Raw genomic sequence first — 6,760 nt, 5'->3', positions numbered from 1 at the left:
CTTTCTTGCATTTTATTCTCTATTGTTTGCCTTCTCTGCGTTCCTCTCACCTCGCATCTCACCCCCACCCATCCGCTCTACCCTGCCCAGCTTTTGTAGAATGGTGGTGCCATGTCAGCTTTAGACATATTTTGGAGACGACAAACCTTTCCATCCTCTACAAGTTGGTGCTCAAGTGTCTGGGGTCTATATTAGTGGCTGTCATGAATGGTAAAATATGATGGTTATATGTGGTTTCCATGCTTAGATGCTGGTTGATCATTTTGGCGGTATTTGACTCCATCAATAATGTCGTTCAGTTTTTGCAACTCTCTGACATAAGATTTCAATTCATTGTCTCCCACAATTTCATAGCCCACCCTCCAACTCCACCCTCCAAATCCACCCTCCAACTCCAAATCCACCCTCCAAATCCACCCTCCAACTCCAAATCCACCCTCCAACTCCACACTCCAGTCCACCCTCCAAATCCACCCTCCAATTCCACCCTCCAACTCCACCCTCCAACTCCAAATCCACCCTCAAACTCCACCCTTTAACTCCAAATCCACCCTCCAACTACAAATTCACCCTCCAACTCCAAATCCACCCACCAACTCCACCCTCCAACTCCACCCTCCAAATCCACCCTCCAACTCCACCCTCCAACTCCAAATCCACCCTCCAACTCCAAATTCACACTCCAAATCCAAATCCACCCTCCAACTCCAAATCCACCCTACAACTCCACCCTACAACTCCACCTTCCAACTCCAAATCTACCCTCCAAATCCACCCTCCAACTCCAAATCCACCCTCCAACTCCAAATCCACTCTCCAACTCCACCCTCCAACTTCAACTCCACCCTCCAAATCCACCCTCCAACTCCAAATCCACCCTCCAACTCCACCCTCCAACTTCACCCTCCAACTCCAAATCCACCCTCTAACTCGAAATCCACCCTCCAACTCCACCCTCCAACTCCATCCTTCAACTCCACCCTTCAACTCTACCCTCCAACTCCAAATCCACCCTCCAACTCCACCCTCCAACTCCAAATCCACCCTCCAACTTTACCCTCCAACTCCACCCTCCAACTCCACTCTCCAAATCCACCTTCCAACTCCAAATCCACCCCCCAACTCCAAATCCACCCTCTAACTCCACACTCCAACTCCAACTCCACCCTCCAACTCCACCCTCCAAATCCACCCTCCAACTCCAAATCCACCCTCCAACTCCAAATCCACCCTCCAACTCCACCCTCCCAAGTCCACCCTCCAACTCCACCATCCAACTTCACCCTCCAACTTCAAATCCACCCACCAACTCAAAATCCACCCTCCAACTCTAACTCCATCCTCTAACTCCAAATCCACCCTCCAACTCCAATTCCACCCTCCAAATCCACCCTTCAAATCCAAATCCACCCTCCAACTCCACCCTCCAAATCCACCCTCCAACTCCAAATCCACCCTCCAACTCCACCCTCCAACTCCACCATCCAACTTCACCCTCCAACTCCAAATCCACCTTCCAACTCCAAATCCACCCTATAAACTCCAAATTCAAACTCCAACTCCACCCTCCGCTCCAACTCCACCCTCCAACTCCAAATCCACCCTCCAACTCATCCACCCTCCAACTCCAAACCCACCCTCCAACTCCACTCTCCAACTCCAAATCCACCCTCCAACTCCATCCTCCAACTCCACCCTCCAACTCCAAATCCCTCCTCCAACTCCACCGTCCAAATCCAACTCCAAACTCAAACTTCAAACTCCACCCTCCAACTCCAAATCTACCCTCCAACTCCAAATACACCCTCCAACTCCAAATACACCCTCCAACTCCAAATACACCCTCCAACTCCAAATACACCCTCCAACTCTACCCTCCAACTCTACCCTCCAACTCCACCCTCCAACTCTACCCTCCAAGTCCACCCTCCAACTTCACCCTCCAAGTCCACCCTCCAACTCGAAATCCACCCTCCAACTCCAAATCCACCCTCCAACTCCAAATCCACCCTCCTACTCCAAATCCAACCGCCAACTCCAAATCCACCCTCCAACTCCAAATCCCCCCTCCAACTCCGAATCCGCCCTCCAACTCCAAATCCACCCTCTAACTCCAAAACCACCCTCCAACTCCACCCTCCAACTCCAACTCTACCCTCAAATTCCAAATCCACCCTCCAACTCACCCTCCAACTCCACCCTCCAACTCCAATTCCACCCTCCAACTCTAACTCCACCCTCCAACTCCAAATCCACCCTCCAACTCCAAATCCACCCTCCACCTCAAACTCCACCCTCCAACTCCAAATCCACCCTCCAACTCCACCCTCCAACTCCAAATCCCCCCTCCCCAACTCCAAATCCCCCCTCCAACTCCAAATCCACCCTCCACCTCAAACTCCACCCTCCAACTCCAAATCCACCCTCCAACTCCAAATCCACCCTCCAACTCCAAATCCACCCTCTAACTCCAAATCCACCCTCAACTCCAACTCTACCCTCAAATTCCAAATCCACCCTCCAACTCACCCTCCAACTCCAAATCCACCCTCCAACTCTAACTCCACCCTCCAACTCCAAATCCACCCTCCAACTCAAATCCACCCTCCACCTCAAGCTCCACCCTCCAACTCCACCCTCCAAATCCAAATCCACCCTCCAACTCATAATCCACCCTCCAACTCCAAATCCACCCTCCAAATCCACCCTCCAAATCCACCCTCCAACTCCAAATCCACCCTTCAACTCCAAATCCACCCTCCAACTCCACCCTCCAACTCCAAATCCACCCTCCAACTCCAAATCCACCCTCCAACTCCAAATCCACCCTGCAACTCCAAATCCACCCTGCAACTCCAAATCCCTCCAACTCCAAATCCACCCTCCAACTCCAAATCTACCCTCCAACTCCAAATCCACCTCCAACTCCACCCTTTAACTCCAAATCCACCCTCCAACTCAAATCCACCCTCCAACTCCAAATCCACCCACCAACTCCACCCTCCACTTCCACAATCCAACCCTCCAACTCCACCCTCCAACTCCAAATCCACCCTCCAACTCCAAATTCACACTCCAACTCCAAATCCACCCTCCAACTCCAAATCTACCCTCCAACTCCACCCTACAACTCCACCCTCCAACTCCAAACTACCCTCCAACTCCAAATCCACCCTCCAACTCCAAATCCACCCTCCAACTCCAAATCCACTCTCCAACTCCACCCTCCAACTTCAACTCCACCCTCCAACTCCACCCTCCAAATCACCCTCCAACTCCAAATCCACCCTCCAACTCCACCCTCCAACTTCACCCTCCAACTCCAAATCCACCCTCTAACTCCAAATCCACCCTCCAACTCCACCCTTCAACTCCACCCTTCAACTCTACCCTCCAACTCCAAATCCACCCTCCAACTTTACCCTCCAACTCCACCCTCCAACTGCACTCTCCAAATCCACCCTCCAACTCCAAATCCAAATCCACCCTCTAACTCCACACTCCAACTCTAACTCCACCCTCCAACTCCACCCTCCAACTCCACCCTCCAAATCCACCCTCCAACTCCAAATCCACCCTCCAACTCCAAATCCACCCTCCACCTCCAAATCCACCATCCAACTTCACCCTCCAACTCCAAATCCACCCACCAACTCAAAATCACCCTCCAACTCTAACTCAAAATCCACCATCCAACTCCAATCCACCCTCCAACTCCACCCTTCAAATCCAACTCCACCCTCCAACTCCACCCTCCAAATCCAAATCCACCCTCCAACTCCAAATCCACCCTCCAACTCCAAATCACCCTCCAACTCCACCCTCCACCCTCCAACTCCACCCTCAAACTCCACCATGCAACTTCACCCTCCAACTCCAAATCCACCTCCAACTCCAAATCCACCCTCCAACTCCAAATCCACCCTATAAACTCCAACCTCCAACTCCAACTCCACCCTCCGCTCCAACTCCACCCCCAACTCCAAATCCACCCTCCAACTCCAAATCCACCCTCCAACTCCACTCTCCAACTCCAAATCCACCCTCCAACTCCATCCTTCAACTCCACCCTCCAACTCCAAATCCCTCCTCCAACTCCAAATCCACCGTCCAAATCCAACTCCAAACTCAACTTCAAACTCCACCCTCCAACTCCAAATCTACCCTCCAACTCCAAATCCACCCTCCAACTCCAACTCCACCCTCCAACTCCAAATACACCCTCCAACTCCAAATACACCCTCCAACTCCAAATCCACCCTCCAACTCCACCCTCCAAATCTACCCCCAACTCCAAATCCACCCTCCAACTCTACCCTCCAACTCTACCCTCCAACTCTACCCTCCAACTCCACCCTCCAACTTCACCCCCTCCAACTCCACCCTCCAACTCGAAATCCACCCTCCAACTCGAAATCCACCCTCCTACTCCAAATCCACCCTCAACTCCAAATCCACCCTCCAACTCCAAATCCACCCTCCAACTCCAAATCCACCCTCCTACTCCAAATCCAACCGCCAACTCCAAATCCACCCTCCAACTCCAAATCCCCCTCCAACTCCAAATCCGCCCTCCAACTCCAAATCCACCCTCTAACTCCAAATCCACCCTCCAACTCCACACTCCAACTCTACCCTCCAACTCTACCCTCCAACTCTACCCTCCAACTCCACCCTCCAACTTCACCCTCCAACTCCACCCTCCAACTCGAAATCCACACCTCCAACTCGAAATCCACCCTCCTACTCCAAATCCACCCTCCAACTCCAAATCCACCCTCCAACTCCAAATCCACCCTCCTACTCCAAATCCAACCGCCAACTCCAAATCCACCCTCCAACTCCAAATCCCCCTCCAACTCAAATCCGCCCTCCAACTCCAAATCCACCCTCTAACTCCAAATCCACCTCCAACTCCACCCTCCAACTCCCAACTCTACCCTCAAATTCCAAATCCACCCTCCAACTCCACCCTCCAACTCCAAATCCACCCTCCAACTCTAACTCCACCCTCCAACTCCAAATCCACCCTCCAACTCCAAATCCACCCTCCACCTCAAACTCCACCCTCCAACTCCAAATCCACCCTCCAACTCTACCCTTCAACTCCAAATCCCCCCTCCAACTCCAAATCCACCCTCCACCTCAACCTCCACCCTCCAACTCCAAATCCACCCTCCAACTCCAAATCCACCCTCCAACTCCAAATCCACCCTCCAACTCCAATCCACCCTCCACCTCAAACTCCACCCTCCAACTCCAAATCCACCCTCCAACTCCAAATCCACCCTCCAACTCCAAATCCACCCTCCAACTCCAAATCCACCCTCCACCTCAAACTCCACCCTCCAACTCCAAATCCACCCTCCAACTCCACCCTTCAACTCCAAATCCACCCTCCAACTCCAAATCCACCCTCCAACTCACCCTCCAACTCCACCTCAAACTCCACCATCCAACTTCACCCTCCAACTCCACCCTCCAACTCCAAATCCACCCTCCAACTCCAAATTCACCTTATAAACTCCAAATCCCAACCTCCAACTCCACCCTCCGCTCCAACTCCACCCTTCAACTCCCCAATCCACCCTCCAACTCCAAATCCACCCTCCAACTCCAAATCCACCCTCAACTCCACTCTCCAACTCCAAATCCACCCTCCAACTCCCTCCAACTCCAACTCCACCCTCCAACTCCAAATCCCTCCTCCAACTCCAAATCCACCGTCCAAATTCCAACTCCAAACTCAACTTCAAACTCCACCCTCGAACTCCAAATCTACCCTCCAAATCCACCCTCCAACTCCAACTCCACCCTCCAACTCCAAATCCACCCTCCAACTCCAAATACACCCTCCAACTCCAAATCCACCCTCCAACTCCACCCTCCAACTCCACCCTCCAAATCTACCCCCAACTCCAAATCCACCCTCCAACTCTACCCTCCAACTCTACCCTCCAACTCTACCCTCCAACTCCACCTCCAACTTCACCCTCCAACTCCACCCTCAAACTCGAAATCCACCCTCCAACTCGAAATCCACCTCCTACTCCAAATCCACCCTCCAACTCAAATCCACCCTCCAACTCCAAATCCACCCTCCTACTCCAAATCAACCGCCAACTCCAAATCCACCCTCCAACTCCACCCTCCAACTCCCCCCTCCAACTCCAAATCCGCCCTCCAACTCCAAATCCACCCTCTAACTCCAAATCCCACCCTACAACTCCACCCTACAACTCCACTCTACCCTCAAATTCCAAATCCACCCTCCAACCACCACCCTTCAACTCCAAATCCACCCTCCAACTCCAAATCCACCCTCCAACTCCACCCTCCAACTCCACCCTCAAACTCCACCATCCAACTTCACCCTCCAACTCCACCCTCCAACTCCAAATCCACCCTCCAACTCCAAATTCACCTTATAAACTCCAAATCCAACCTCCAACTCCACCCTCCGCTCCAACTCCACCCTTCAACTCCAAATCCACCCTCCAACTCCAAATCCACCCTCCAACTCCAATCACCCACCTCCAACTCCACTCTCCAACCTCCAAATCCACCCTCCAACTCCTCCAACTCCAACTCCACCCTCCAACTCCAAATCCCTCCTCCAACTCCAAATCCACCGTCCAAATCCAACTCCAACTCAACTTCAAACTCCACCCTCCAACTCCAAATCTACCCTCCAAATCCACCCTCCAACTCCAACTCCACCCTCCAACTCCAAATCCACCCTCCAACTCCAAATACACCC

The sequence above is a fragment of the Lissotriton helveticus genome, chromosome 1_1 (assembly GCF_964261635.1).
Source record: "Lissotriton helveticus chromosome 1_1, aLisHel1.1, whole genome shotgun sequence".
Taxonomy (NCBI): domain Eukaryota; kingdom Metazoa; phylum Chordata; class Amphibia; order Caudata; family Salamandridae; genus Lissotriton; species Lissotriton helveticus.
Note: the sequence above shows the minus strand (reverse complement) of the source record.